This window comes from Astyanax mexicanus, chromosome 1 (assembly GCF_023375975.1).
Source record: "Astyanax mexicanus isolate ESR-SI-001 chromosome 1, AstMex3_surface, whole genome shotgun sequence".
Lineage (NCBI taxonomy): Eukaryota > Metazoa > Chordata > Actinopteri > Characiformes > Acestrorhamphidae > Astyanax > Astyanax mexicanus.
The window spans coordinates 19,473,435-19,489,199 of record NC_064408.1 but is presented as its reverse complement, the minus strand read 5'-3'; positions in this window follow the sequence as shown (position 1 = coordinate 19,489,199).

Below are 15,765 nucleotides of genomic sequence, written 5' to 3'. Positions count from 1 at the left end.
TGGGACTGAAATGATTAAGATGCCGAGTGCAAACGCAATTCAGTCTTTTTATTAGAAACCATTACAAAACAAAATTAAGAACAAAAACTGAGACAAAGAAACAAACATTAAGACAAAAAAACTAAAACTATGAAACAAACAAAGGACTAACAAGCTCAATTAAAAAAAACAAACAAACAAGCTAAAGAAAACAAACCAGAAACTTACACAATACAGCAGGACTGAGGGTCAGACTAACAGCAAACACACAATAAAGCTGGGTCAAACACAACAGGGTAAAAAAAATACATGACAGAACAAAGGAACACAGGAACAGACAAGGGACACTTGGAGAAGTAACCAGGGGGCGGGGTTACAAATGAGACAGGCGGGGCTGGGGCGGAGACCGAATAATAACAAAATAAGGGCATGTGCTTAACGAGCACATGGCTGGGAACACGAGACAGGAAAAAAGATGACAGGAGAACATGGGACCAAAAGAGGGAAAACACAAAACAGACACGAGCTAAGGTACAACACGGAGATTCTATTCTTAGAATGTTGTGGGTATTTAATATTCCTTAACAATCCACAGCATCCAATGTGTACTGAGAATACAGCATAGAAGGCATTACCACCCACAGTGGTCAGCACAGTGGATAGTAATATTCGAGCAACTGTCTCTGTCTGGTTTCCTCTCCCAATACATTGGGCATACATATCTTGTTATATTTACCCTAGTTATATTTTTTATTGAGATATATATTTACTGTATATTATATTTATATTTGTTGCAAATTTTGCAATTGCACTCTATCTACACTTCTGGTAGATGTTAGCTGCTAATTATGTTGCCTTGAACTCGTACAGAGCAATGACAACAAGCTGAATCTACCTACACAAATCATTCTGAGCTTACCAGATACTGAATATTTACTTGGCAGGTGTATGTGTAGATAAAATCAACAGGAAGCACACAGACACCACAAAGAACACAAAACCCAGCGCTGCACTCTTAAAAAAAATTATTGCATATAGAACCAATATACTTATATAAAAGCATGGATTCGTCCTGCCTTGTATCAACGGTTGAGGCTGGTGGTGGGGGTGCAGTAATGGTGTGAGGGATATTTTCCTGGCACACTTTGGGTCATTAATAGTACCAATTTATCATCATGCTATATTTTTATTTTATTGTTTTTTAATCTTATATATTTTATTAAAATGCTGTTTTTTAATTGTTTTTTTTTTACTTATTTATTCTATTGACATGTTTTTTGTCAATCCCTTCCCTATGTAATTGTTTGGCTACATTGCAAATAAGGGCTACCCTTGATGTACTTCGAGTTTAAATAAAGGTTGATTGATTGATAGATGTACCACATGTGATGTGAATGGCAATAAAGTCTTCTTGAATATCCTTGAAACCTTGAACTAACAGAGTATTATTTTTTACAGGATTTTACACAAATATGACCTATGTAGCATTATGCAGTTTTTGCAAACTGTAAAGTGTAGCTCCACCAAAGTTACACAGTGCAGTTATCAATATTCCAACCTTGAGTGGCCATGATAGAGACTCCATTCTCTCTATTACGTGATTGCAGCATGAAAATGAGTTTGGAGCTGTAATTTTACAGTAAAATTGTCACATTGCTTTAACTTAGTGTAATGTGTCTACATTTGAATAAAAGTCTGAATATAAGTTGTTAACCTATGGGCTGCTTTGTGTGATATAAACACCGGCTAGTGGCCACATCCAACCAGCTGCTACTTCGGTGGTAGCGGCTCAGTGGTAAGAGCACCAGTAATTAATAACAGGTTGTGGGTTCGATACCTCGGGTTAACAAACTGCCACAGTCACGTCCTTGAGCAAGTGGGCACATGTCCTCACAATATCACTGTGTGTGGCTAGCAACCTCTTCTGACATTTTGTTGCTACTTTGTTTGGAATAGTGTTTTGTTGCATGACCCCAGACACTTTCTTTGTTTTTCATTTACAGAGCCAGGGCTGAGTATGAACATTAGACTTTTAACCAACACCTGAGAGCAGAGAGCTAACGGACCGTGAGGAAATAACTGCTGAATTTTACAGAAAGTGTACTGGGTTAAAATATACATATAAAATATCATTAAAGGGACTTAATGCAGGGGGAGTTGATTGTGTTACACTTGCATTAAAATCTATATGAACTTTGCATGTTTTTTTCAGTTCATTAAACAGACCCCTGAGCACAAACACTCAGTCAGTGTTAGTGTTAATGTTGTTCACCTATGCAACTTTAGTTTACCCTCTCTCTCTTTTTTTTCTAGGGTTGAGTGATTAGCCCAGCTACGTGACAAAAGACCTCTCTCTCTTTCTCTCTCTCTCTCTTTCTCTCTCTCTCTCTCTCTCTCTCTCTCTCTCTCTCGTTCTCTCTCTCTTTCTGTGAATATCTAATCTAATCTAATCTTTTTAAGAATTTGCTTTACAGTGAATGCCTCTTAAACCATTACTCTCGGTTACCTTTTTTTTTCTTCTACAGGTTTAATATAAAGGCAAGCCTCACTGCCACAGTGCAGGCTCTCTCACTCTCTCTGTCTCTCTCTCTCTCTTTCTCTGTATCTCTCTCTTTCTCTCTCACTCTTTTCTTTTCTCACTCCTATTCACCGATTTGCCTACTTTTTGTGAACAAGCTGAGAATTCTCACACGCTCCATCCCATAATGCCCAGTGACATAAGAGGGACTTGTGAAATGCATCACCCGCTGACGTTTATTTAAACAAAACTGAAAAATGGACAGAAAGAAGCGTTTCTCTAATACTCCTGTGCTCTTCATCACTGACACTTTCCATTCTCTCTCTCTTTTTTTCAGTCTTGGCAACACTTTCTTTTTTTCTCTCCACTTCATCAATTCACAAAATATTAAACTCAGTCTTTATTTAACCATGAGTATAATAACCATTTACACAAAGTCTGTAGAACAGCAGTATGTGTGTTACTATTGTAGGATAGCTATTATGCTATTATGCTATATGCTCAGCAATACACAAAATACACCACAATTTCACACAAGTCTATACACAATTAACGATTGTGTTGTTTTGTCTACCAAAAATAGTATCTAGTTTTAGTATAATATTTTATATAACCATTTATATAAACTCTTACAACATATGCAAAAAAGAATTGGGACATCAATCCCAATCAAGGGATTAAAAAGTGTGTATCCTGCTTTTGTTGGAGCCCATTGGAGGCCATTTTAGGCACTGTCCATTATGGAGCATTGCTGTGAGTGTCTGACTGCATTCAGAGACTCATTCCCAACTTCCAACTTCCCAAATTCCCAAAAGTGGTGAATGGAGCACTGCCAATCCACGGCTTCATATGTACGTATATATCCTTATAATGTGAGCATTGTAAGATATTAGAAGACCAATTCATTCTAAACATACTGGTTTTGCTGTTTTGTTTACATAGTGCACAGCAGGTTTTGCTAATTTAAAATATAAAATACAAAATAAACTTACTAATTCACCCAGCAGCAACATATACTGTGCATACAATGTACACATGATTACTCATTGAGCAAGCTCTTTATTGTACGACTGTAAAGGCTGACTGATTACCCATAACATTTAACAGACTTCAGCCAATCAGTTTGCTGCACACTGTGTACCGTGTAAAGACAAGAACATTGCATCAGACCATATGACTACTGTCCTTGGTGCCATTAAGATGTTCCCATGTGCCAAGCTAATGATAAAACCAGGCAGGTTTTAAGTTCAGTCATATTACCATATAATATGATGGCCAGTTGCTGCTATATAGAAAAATCATTAAGAATAAAGTATAACTTACTATATGAAAGGAAATATAAAGCAGATATTGTATGCCAGACATGGATATACTTTAGAGTAGTCAGAGGTAAAAAGAGTTTTGATGGGGGACATGATGCTCCTGAACGCATCCCATCCAGGAGGAGAAAAAAACACTGTCTGCCCACACTAAAAACTGATTGGCTGACTCACAGACTCTTTGCAGAGAGCAGGCCAATCAGAACCCTCTCTGTTTTGCATGCGCTTCATGAATATGCACATGAGGAGAGCACCTTTCTCTCCCTCTCCTTCTCTTTACCACACTCGATTAGGGGGGACCCGTTATTGATATGCAGTAGACTCCCGAGACTTCCGTGAGACTTGGGACATCTGTAGTAATGTAGATCAGACACAGCAGTGCTGCTGGAGTTTTTAAACACCTCAATATCACTGCTGGACTGAAAATAGTCCAACAACAGCGGCCTGTGGGCTGTAGCTTTTGGGCAATGTCTTGAGGGCAGCTTCTGGTGGGAAGCACTGTGACCACTGCTGTGACCACTGATGAACGACAAGAGGTCTTTTGAATGAGGACACAACATTATTTGAGGTTTACTGTATTTCAGTTCTCTTATTATTTAAATATGACAAAGAATATAAGATTTGACAATCTGAAGCCACTTTTAAACTTTAATGACTATTCACAAATTCTTCATCTTACTAGACAGAACAGAAATGGGTAAAATGTAGTTAGCCAAAGATGCTAGGCTTGTTCATATTTCCACATGAGGAATCCTGTGTGTAAGCATTTCATGACATGCTCTGCCAGTTGTGCCTTAAATCTGCTCAGTTGATGTATGGGTCCAAGCATGAGTCACCCCAAGGCCAGCCTTCAGCCATGATGTATGGCCCCAGTGCCTCTTCACTTCTGTCTTCAAAAGAAGGACTTTTACAACGCACTCAGAGAGTACGTATTAAAAGAGATCAATAACAGATTCCGGTCTCCGCCTCCTCCAACCACACTGGAATATTACCCATCAGTAAACAGCAGCGAGCACAGCTTTGGAAGCACACCGAGATGAAGGGGAGTTCTGTAGAATGTGCAAGACAAAAGCATTTGGGTCATTTGTGGTTTTTATGTTAAAGCAAGGACCATTTGGAGCAAAACCATGAAAGAAACAGTTTAAAGGATTTAAGTCAAGTCAAGTCTATAGACTTTTTTTGTCATTTAATCTGAATACAAGTACATAATTATTTACATTCTTTGAGGACCACGGTGCCACACAGAATAAACACGATACGAGATATTACATAAAATTTAAACGCGCAACAGATTTCGCAAACATGAAACTTAAACACTGCAATAAAAACAGCAGATATAAGACTTTTTACTTCTACTCCTTACATTTCACACAGTTTTACTCCTTACATTCTAAAAATTTCCTTGTTACTCCTATTTCATTTCAGCCTCTTTTAATTCAGTTTTCATCTTTGTTCATCTTGTTTTCTATCCATATAAATCTCTCCATCCAGATAGAGTAAATCTGATTGTAATGATGGATGAGAAGTATAACCATATACCATTCTGACACACTGCAGCAAGAACATAGCAGACGTATGTAGGTTAGCATGAAGATGATCCGTGCAGAGACTCAAGAGAATTGAAGCCAAATAAACTTGTCCCAAATAAGCTTCTTTAATATATTTACATTCTACTTAAAAGGCATTAATTTAAATGGGCATATATGCAGCTGAAACAGCTAACCAACATTACCATTTTAATATAACATTATAGTCATTAGGACTTTTAGGTAGTGCACTATAGGACCCTGTGGCACGGCCTAAGCTTTTATCCTTAATGGCATTTTTGCCCAGTTACATTACTTTTACTTTTATACTTTAAGAAGTTTTGAAACCAGTACTTTTTTACTTTTACTTGATTAAAAAGCTTGAGTTGATACTTCAACTTCTACAGAAGTATTTTAAACCCTTGTATCTATAGTTCTACCTGAGTAATGAACGTCAATACTTTTGACTGACACTTTTGTGTGTGCATTTGTGAGTGAGAGGAGTAAGGAGGTTGGGTTTTTGATGAATAGGTGGTCAGAGATCAGTTGACATAAATGGGATGTGTGCATGTGAAGAACATTTTTGAAGTTTAAAGAACCTCCATATTAGTTATAAGGATCTTAGTCTTACAACCATTCATTCAATCCAAGATCCTTTCATTCTTAAGACTGTAGGTAGTGATTTCACTAGTGCACCCTCTCCTTTTGTGTTCTCTAAATAGAGATAGTGAACATAGAAGAACTGCACCTTTGTATAACTTTATGCAGCAAAGGTTTGTTGATTCAAGCAGAGTATGGTGCACAGACCTAACTGTGAACAAGGATCTAGTTACCATGTGCTAATAAACTCATTGCAATGGCATGCCAAAAGTCACGGGACAGGAACTAGTATTCTGTCTTTTGCCAGGTCCCTAAATGAAAGCTAAATAACTCTGCACTGACCTGCAGGATATGTGAATAGGAATGTGATTTCTGAATCTATCTACAGCTATACCTCTGCCTACATGTCTGCACATTCCATCAATGCTTCTAAAACAAACCATTCTGAAGCATACCTGCTCCTGAGAAAGTCTCAGCAACGTAATATAAGCAGATAATTATATCAAACCACCATCTGATATATTATCCTGCAGACTTGTATTTGCTTTGGTGTCAATCAGAGATAAGCTATAATACGTTCAGGTGAACCTCTCTTTGCAGAGACCTGCTTTATGTGTTTGTGTTCTGTCCAGGCCTAAAACAAATCCCTTTATCAGAACCGCCTTAGCTCTAATGATATGTCAACTCTGTTTGAATTGCAAGGTACAAACTGTACTGTACTCCACTAGCAGCCTTTCAAACAGCTAAAGCATAAGAATACACGGTCACAAAGCCGAGCCCTCACTGCTTCTGGGGCGTCTGCAGTTAACGTGTGTTAGCTTTCTGAAGAACTGAAGAACAAGCTCTTGGAAGAAGTACAAAGACGTTTTAGACCTACAGTAAATCTATAACCTTTAACCCTTGCAGGTCTATATTTATTTTTGTCAATTTGTCTTGCTATTTAAAAGCAATTACAGTTGATTGCATAATTAATTACTTAATATGTTACAAAGTACATTACATTTACGTTCAGTTCACATTGGCATTGGTATTGTCCCTGTTTACTCCTGGTCACTTTAAGCATCTGGAGTACCAGCTGCTTGTTTTGGCACAAGTGTCTTGAACCAATTCCTGTATTATACTCAGCAACAGGGGTGTTAGCACAAGTGTCTTGGGTGAATTCCTGTATTATACTCAGCAACTGGGGTGTTGGCACAAGTGTCTTGGGCCGATTCTTGTATTATACTCAGAAACAGGGGTGTTAGCACAAGTGTCTTGGGTCAATTCCTGTATTATATTCTTAGCAACAGGGGTGTTGGGACAAGTGTCTTGGGCCAATTCTTGTATTATACTCAGCAACTGGGGTGTTGGCACAAGCAGCTCAGACCTATTCCTGTTTTATACTAAGCAACTGAGGTGTTGGCCCAAGTGTCTTGGGCCAATTCTTGTATTATACTCAACAACAGGGGTGTTTGCATGTGTAGCACTCTGTAACCTGTTTGTGAGCTGAGCTATTGGCCAGAATTGGGCCTAGATTCAAACTGGAGCCGGGCCAATACAACTCGGCATGGGGTATTTGGTTCAGAAATGGCCTAAATTATTTTTCTTATCTGGGTCCTTATTCCCTTGTTGTTAATTACCTTTTGCTATAATGAAAAATCTTTATAACAAAATAAAAATGAACTTTGCAAGTGAAAAAAAAACCCCACATGTTTTAATCAACACATGTACCAGATTTATTCTTTCTTTCTACTGCAGTAACAATAACAGCATCTTTTATGGGTGAAGAGTCAAGCCATGCACATGTAGACATGAATCTCCTTTTGATCTCTCAAAAAGTACAGCTGAAAAAAGCAATTGCCTTAAACCTAATAAGATAAAACACTTTTTGTACTTGGCCAGATGTTCAGCTCTCCCATTGAATGCTGTTACATTCACCTCTGGCCTAAATTTATAGAGTCAGAGAGACCTTTACCATGATTTATAGATCTCCGAGCTTCTGGGAAAATATTTTACTAAACCAGTGGAAATGGTTGTTGGAGCAGCACATGTGAGAGGACACAGTAGCTGCATCTGGGAAAGTTACAGTAGACAAAGAGAAAAAAAAATCTGTGGTTCCATACATCAAAGATAAGCATTCATTTCACCGCCCATTAATTATCAAAGTGTTATAGCTGACTCGAAACGCTGGAACTTTTCATGTAAACTATATGCAGTTTGCGAGTTGCATGAACCATGGTTTCCATGCAGCTTGAATGTTATATTTATACAGTATTTGTACGTTTTTCTTTTTTTTTTAACAGATGTGTTCGACTAGATCACAAGATAAGCAGTTGTGGTTTTCAATGTGTCACGTTGTAAGAGTTTCGAAAATATAAAGAGTAGAGAAGGCAGAATTCTGAATATGTCGTTCTACATGTATTTACTTATTCGAACTACATGTAAATTCATCCAAATTTCAAAATGTCAACATTTTTGGCTGTAATCTCCAGCCTTAACCCCACAGCTGTGCTAGCAAACCCTTGAGCAGAAATGGCTCCTGTCTAATAACCTAAACATACAGACTGCAGTCATATTTTAATACCAGATCATCATTTCTATAAAGCAGCTTCAGTAATCACATACTGTTGCGAACCAAAGCACATTTTTAATTTGACTTATTGCAGATAATTTCAAGTGTGCTTCCAATCACTCTTTTCTTTTTTTTTTTTTTACAGTTTTTTATTCATTTGTATAGTTATAATATTTTACCACAGAGTCTTGATTTCCTCATCTTGTCTTAATGTGGCTATAAAACTAAATTAAATAATTATAGTCTAAAAATCAAGAACATAACTGTAGAAAACATTGGCCAAACACTAGATTTTCTAATTCAAATGTTTGAAATATCACTGAGAGGAACAATAAGTGAGCTTAGTAGCTATAATTGGACTGGTAGGCAAATTAAGGCCTTTATAGCAAATTCCATTCTCCATAAAGAAGAAAAAATAAACAAAATATACTGCCATACACCTCCAATAGATTAGAAACACTTTCCAGAAGACAAATATAGACTTGCCAATTACTTCTGTCAGCAGGTTTCATGAACAGACATACAAGCATACAGACACTGTAAGAAGCAAACCGCTAGCTAACCATAAAACAGGATGGCCAAGTTTCAGTTTTATACAGATTACTTAGAAAAGCCTGCAGAGTTCTGGAAAATAGGTCTTGTGGACAGAATGGTGCTAATATTAGCTCCTTTCAGAGTGATGGCATAAGCAAAGTGCAAAGGCAAAAAGGAACTACTCAAGATTCATAGCACATAGCACAGCTCATCTGTAAAACGTGGTGGTGGGGGTGTCACGATCTGGGCCTGGACGGCTGCCATTAGCACTGACTTATCTTGATTCATCTTTATTAATGATGTAACTACTGATGGTTGTATCCAAACAAATTCTGTGCTGTAGAAGAACATGTTATCCGCTCAAATCTAGAATAACACCGCCACAAAAAAGCCAAAAATTCCACTAAAGCAACAAAGGAGGATTTCAAAACTAATTTTGCATCATCAGAGAAGATGCTTAACACATGGTTTTCGTTTGACGTGTTTCAAACAAGCTTCAAGAGAACTGCAGGAAGCCTTAAAATATGCAACACAGTTGAAATTTAATATCCTGTAAGGATTAAGGGTTTAAGATTTAACGTTGTTCAAGTTTCGAAATGTAAAACCAGATTATGTCATGACAATCTTGTAGAATCACATTTCCTAATATTTCCTGATGCTGCCACTTAGCTTTGCTACTGTGAGAGTAAGCACTACTTAATTTGAGATATAATCTTTTTTTTTCTGGTTTCTGCCTTTAAAATGTTATACACTGAGGCATTTATCTAAAATATACACTGACATTGGAAAAGTCATGGGATAGCAGTATGTAAATTAATCATGTAGTGTTACATTAGAAGATGGCTAGGAAAGGCCCACACTTGTGTATGTTGTGAGGTGTTATCTTGTGAGTGAGATTAAACACTGGCCAGCATGCTCATGACAAGGCAATGTGAATTACTAGAGACCTGATAGGGTATGCCAGATGGATGGCATATTCCATTTCTGAATTTTTTTCTATATAAATTTATTTTAGATTTTTTCCCATTTTTCTCCCAATTTGGCTATCCAATTGGCGCCTGCAACCCCAGGATGGTGCGGACGAGCACATGCCTCCTCCAACACTTTTTTTTTTCGAGCTGCTGCTGATGCTGATGCATCATTGCCTAAGCGGCTAGCGCGCTCAGAGGAAAGCGCAGCGACTTGGTTCTGATACATCCGCTCACAGACGCCTCGTGCCGCCCGGCGCCACTTTTGAGCGTGATGGTGAGAGAGCGCCATCTACCCACCCGGAGGAAGCAAGGCCAATTTTGTTCCCTCTGGGCAGAAGTGGGCAGAGCTACATGAATGGGAATCGAAACTGCAACCTCACGTTAACAGTGGCAGCACATTAGACCGCTAGACCACTCTGTTGCCTCTCCGTTGGCATATTCCATTTCTGAAGTTTTTCTATTGGACTTATATTGGTATCATTGGCAGAATTAGTATCATTGGCAATAATAAACTGATACATACTTGCTGAAATACTTATTAAATGCCAGACAAGGATCAAGTAAAGCTGGCCACACTACTACTATTGTCTGACACTAGATGTGCTAATTAAAATTTTTCATTTATTTTTGGTTAATATTGGTTTTAATGGATTTATTGTTTTTATTTAACACGTTAATTTAAAAATATGGGTTTAAAGCTGTAAGTTGTTTTAACATTTTACATTCCTCAATACATAGTATGTACTAGGAATATGTCATATAAGGCATTACTACTTTTAGTAAACACTACAGTGGGTGGTAATTATCTTAACTGGCGATGTCTGGCTAGAACTGTCCATTTGAACAGAAAAGTTCAGAAAAAAGCTCTGGCACAAATCACATCTATATTCAATGCTGGAGACGCACACACACACACATATGATACTAGTTTCTATGTCCCATGACATATTGCATGTACTGTTTATACTGTAGGTAAAAAAAAATAAAGCCACCTGATTTTTCACCACCGCCTGCTGTAGCTTCCTGTTTGAGTGGTTTTGTCATGAGCTGAATCTCATGTTCACACAGTGACAGTGCAGATCCAGGAACAGTTGTCTTGTCTTTTTATCCCAGTGGATCGATTATGTCTCCAGGGGTTGCTAAGCAAAGATCAGTGATCTTGCTCTGCAGCTCTTTTTGATTAATACAGGCCTGTCGATATGTGTGTGTCACCGCCTTCCATCAGCCAATTAGCTGCCTAGCCCTGCTAGCCTCTCACCCTGCAGTTAGATGGGAGTGTCGGGGGTAAATGATAGAGAACATTTTTATTCCGTCAACAAAATTAGGTCTGAGCTTGACTCATCAGTTCGACACTGTACATTATTTTTCATGACAACCCTCAGTAGTATCAGTTAGTCTCCATTATACCAAGATATTTACTTTTTTAATCCAAACAATTAGAAATGCACAGTGATATCAGAATTACATTGATATCACTGGCAGAATTAGAATCATTTGGTGGATATGTTAATAAACTGATACTTGCTGAAATATTTATTGAATGCCAGAAAAGGACTATGTGAAGCTGGCCACACTACTGTCTGACACTAGATGTCTGACACTAGATGTGCTACTTTAAAATCCATTAATTTAAGGATACATTTTAAGTTATTTTTATTTGGTTTAGTATATTGTTTAATATATTAATGTGCTGTTTTATTTAACAAATTGATAAAAAAGGGCTTAAAGCTCTAACCAGTCTATGTACAAACCAGTTATACAGTTATACCATATATGTACTGTATATATATGTGTGTCATGTAGGGAGCATGAAGGAGACGAGGAAAGCGTACGCACTTGCGAGTGTAAATTATTTACAAAAAATAAACAAACAAACAAATCAAAAAACTAAAGAAGCAAGGAAACACTTAGTATATAAAGACACAGAAAACAAAAAAACATGTAACCTGACTGAAGTAAACACGTACAACCACAGGCAAAGAACAAAGGAACAAGGAGAGCCATTTAAACACACAGAAAGGGAAAGGAAACAGGAAACACCTGGGACCGGGTAACAAGGGGGTGGGGCTACAAACGAACAGGTGAGCAACAGGGGCGGAGACACAGGATAAACACAGGGCACGTGCAGAGGAAGGTAAATAAACACAGGGACAGACCAGAGAGACACAAGGACTGGACGAGAGCGTGACAATGTGAAACAAAAAAAAACAAATTGTGAAAAAAAAATAATAATTTTAATTTTCAATTTTATCATCTAAATCATCTAAAATATGCTTTTTTTATCAATTTCGACGGAGCTACATGTCGTACTGCAACCAGCCAGGCGTTAAAGGTGTTAGACCTATTGTGGCCATGCGATTATTCAGTAATTTTATGTACAGTTTATCTCTTTTGACTATACAGTGCTAAGCTGGAGAATATGTAAAATAAATACTCTTAAAATAGCCATATACACATTAAAAAACAGAGGTACAAGCAGTATTCTGTATCACTCACTGTACTAATAAACATTATATGTATTTTAATTACACATTGTTTTATTTGAAAGACAGACAATTTTGGATCATCATGTTTTTTGACACATATTCAGTCGATAATAATGTTTATGATCTTTAATGAAAAAAAAACATAGGTACAAAAAAAGACATTTAATGGAAGTTACTCTATTGTACCTCAATATAAGGTACAGCCCCAGCGACAAGCTTTGTACTCTTTTAAGAACAAATCTGTACTTATTTTTCTTAGTGTGTATGCTATGACAGTGATGCTATATCTATAGCCAATCATTCTTTTTAAATATCCTAAACCTGGGCTGGGTATATTACTAAAGCCCTACATAACTCAGAAAGATCACATCTCCACAAGCTGATCCATGCTTTGATCCTTTACACTAGTGAAAATAAAAATTTATAACACTACTGTATTTAAACACTTCAATATAACACATTTTTTTGCATTCATTTACATTTCATTATAATAATACTAGATTTCACAACCACAACACATAATAGCAGAATGAACTGGACAGATCTGCTTTAGTTCATGGGTGTTCCACTCTGATGCCTAATGGCCAGTGTTCAGCACAGTGTGGTGATTTTCCAGCTCAAAATCTCTTAATTAGGGGGTTTAGAGGGTGTGTTGGAGAAGGAGACTGACCAGACTGTGCTGGACACTGTACGGCTGATCCCCTGCTTTAGTCGTTTTTAACTACAAACTGCTAATATGTTCTAAAATGTAAAAAAATTTAAATATGGTTTACTTGCAACTGCAAATGTACTTTTATTATTTCATTTTGATACTAAGAAGCTCTAGAAATAAAAGAAACGGTGAGAGTGAGAGATCTGTGGACGTTAGGAGTGGATGACTGCAACGTGTCATAAGGAGAAAGAAGAAGAACAGAGGAGAGGTCAAAGCCGCCCAGGTCCTGAGAGGATGCAGGCCTTTTGTGGCCTGCTGGAGTGATCTGGCTGCTTGCTCTGCAGAGAGAGAGAGAGAGAGAGAGAGAGAGAAAGAAAGAGAGACAGAGAGAAAGAGATGAGGGCTGACCTAGTTTTTTTCTGTGCTGAAATGTCTATGGGTGATGGGCACAGGCCAGTGATTTCTCCAGCAGAAATTGCAGCCTTGCTCCAGGACTCCCTTTCAGATCCCCGCAAAGCACCGCCTGCAACAAAAAAGGAGGAGGAGGGAAGGCGGCTGGCTGAGAAGACACAATCCTGCAAGCTGCACAGGAAGAGCACGGCCAATCAGAAGGCCAGGATCCTCCCGCCTCTCCTCCACAGTCCAATTTACTGTGGGGCCCTGTGAGTTATTGTCTGCGATGTGCAGTCTCCGAAAAAGGGAACAAACCGATTGTGTGCAGCTGAAAGGAAATGGAAGAGGGGTAGAGAAGAGAAGCGTATACTGGAATATTGGGTTTAGTATCTCAAACGTTTCCTATCACTGTAAACCCAGAAGTTGTTTGAACTTAAATCATTTAAGTCTGTTTTTTCATAAAATTGGATATTTCTAACCAATACTCAACTATTTTGGGTTAGTTACACATTTTTGGGCACATATATATACTTTCAAACTAAGATATTTGAGAAGAACCAACTTATAATAACTGAGTTTAGTCTGTTGTCATTAACAGCTTATTTTCCATTGGCTTCTGTCACAATCTATTTGCATACTGCATGTGTCCCACAGTTTCTGACTAACACTCACCATCAGTGTGATCATAGTGATTCCTCCTGGGCTGCCTTAGAAATAAATCAACTTCCCCTTTAGTTGTAATAACTTGATGTTCTAAGTTATGCTAACTCAAGTTTTCAACGTTTTTAAGGCAACCGGTTTCCTCCATTTTTTTAAGTAAACTCAAAATTTTCAGTCTTACAATACAACAACAAAAAAAAAGTTAAATCAACTTCCCCTTTAGTTGTAATAACTTGATGTTATAAGTTATGCTAACTTAAGTTTTCATTACCCATTACTTAACTTTTTAAGGCAACTGGTTTCCTAAAATGTTTTAAATAAATTCAACTTATACAGGCTTACAGTGTACATTATCTTTACTCCTTTAGGATTTGTTTAAAATGTAATGTTTTAGTCACTAACCCCAAAACTAGTAACTAAAAATCAACCTCAAGACCACCTTCTGCTGCTAGCTGGTTTTGGGTGGTCTAAGCTGGTATTAAATGATCAGAATCAGAATCGGGATCGCTTTATTTCGGCAAGTATGTTACACATACAAGGAACTTGGCTTGGTGAGAGCAACACATTTATGACATGTAAAAGTAAACAATAAACAATAAATAGAATAAGAATAAAGTAAAAAAAACAAACAAAGGACCCAAAGGAATAAAGGGCACTGAAGAGCAATAGAAGCTAAGAGATAAAATAAGTAATAATAATAAAATAAATAAATAAATAAATAAAAACAGAACTGTACACATATGAATATTTTTGTATCCAAAGATTCTTGAGGTAGGTTTATGTAAAATATTGTTTAAAGAAAGTTGCAGATGACGTTTACATTACAGAATGATAAAAAAGATAAAATGATAAGAAAAAAAACATATGCTAGTAAGCTAGCTAGTTAACCAGCTCTTGATTAGTCAAGTGTATGTTGTATTTGATGTTGGTTATGCTTGTTCATGCTGTTTGTCCTGCTTAGTTATACTGGTTATGCTGGTCGATTAGCTTGATTATGCTGGAGAAACTGCTCGGTGATGATGGTCATGCTGGTGAATCAGCTTAGTTCAGGTAGTTAAGCTTGGTCACATATTTTTGTCTAGCTTTTTTTGAGGTGGATATGCTGGTTGTGTAGCTCACACACAAAAAAATAAATAAATAAATAAATACTCTGTGCTGGTCAAGAGTTTAACTGGTCAACCATGCTAACTAGTTTGAGGCTTTTTTTGTTTTTGACAGTAGTACTAAATTAAAGTGTGATCTAATATATGAAATCTAAAATGTCATATATACAAATATGATCTTATTTCGAATTATAATGAAAGATATCATTATAGGAACAATAAAAGAACACATTCTGTGAGAACAGTACATTGTGATTGTGTGGTGGTTTTGTAGTTCTGAAAACTGTATAGGAGAGATAAGTAAAGATACAATATGGGAGATGTGGGCTGAGGCCCATATACATTTTTTTTCCATGCATATCTGCTGATGCCAGTAATTATGCTAATACATAAACATTTAGGTAATGTCAACTAAATTAAGAGTACAGAGACACATTAGATTTATTCATGCAGGGTTAAAAAATAACGTAACT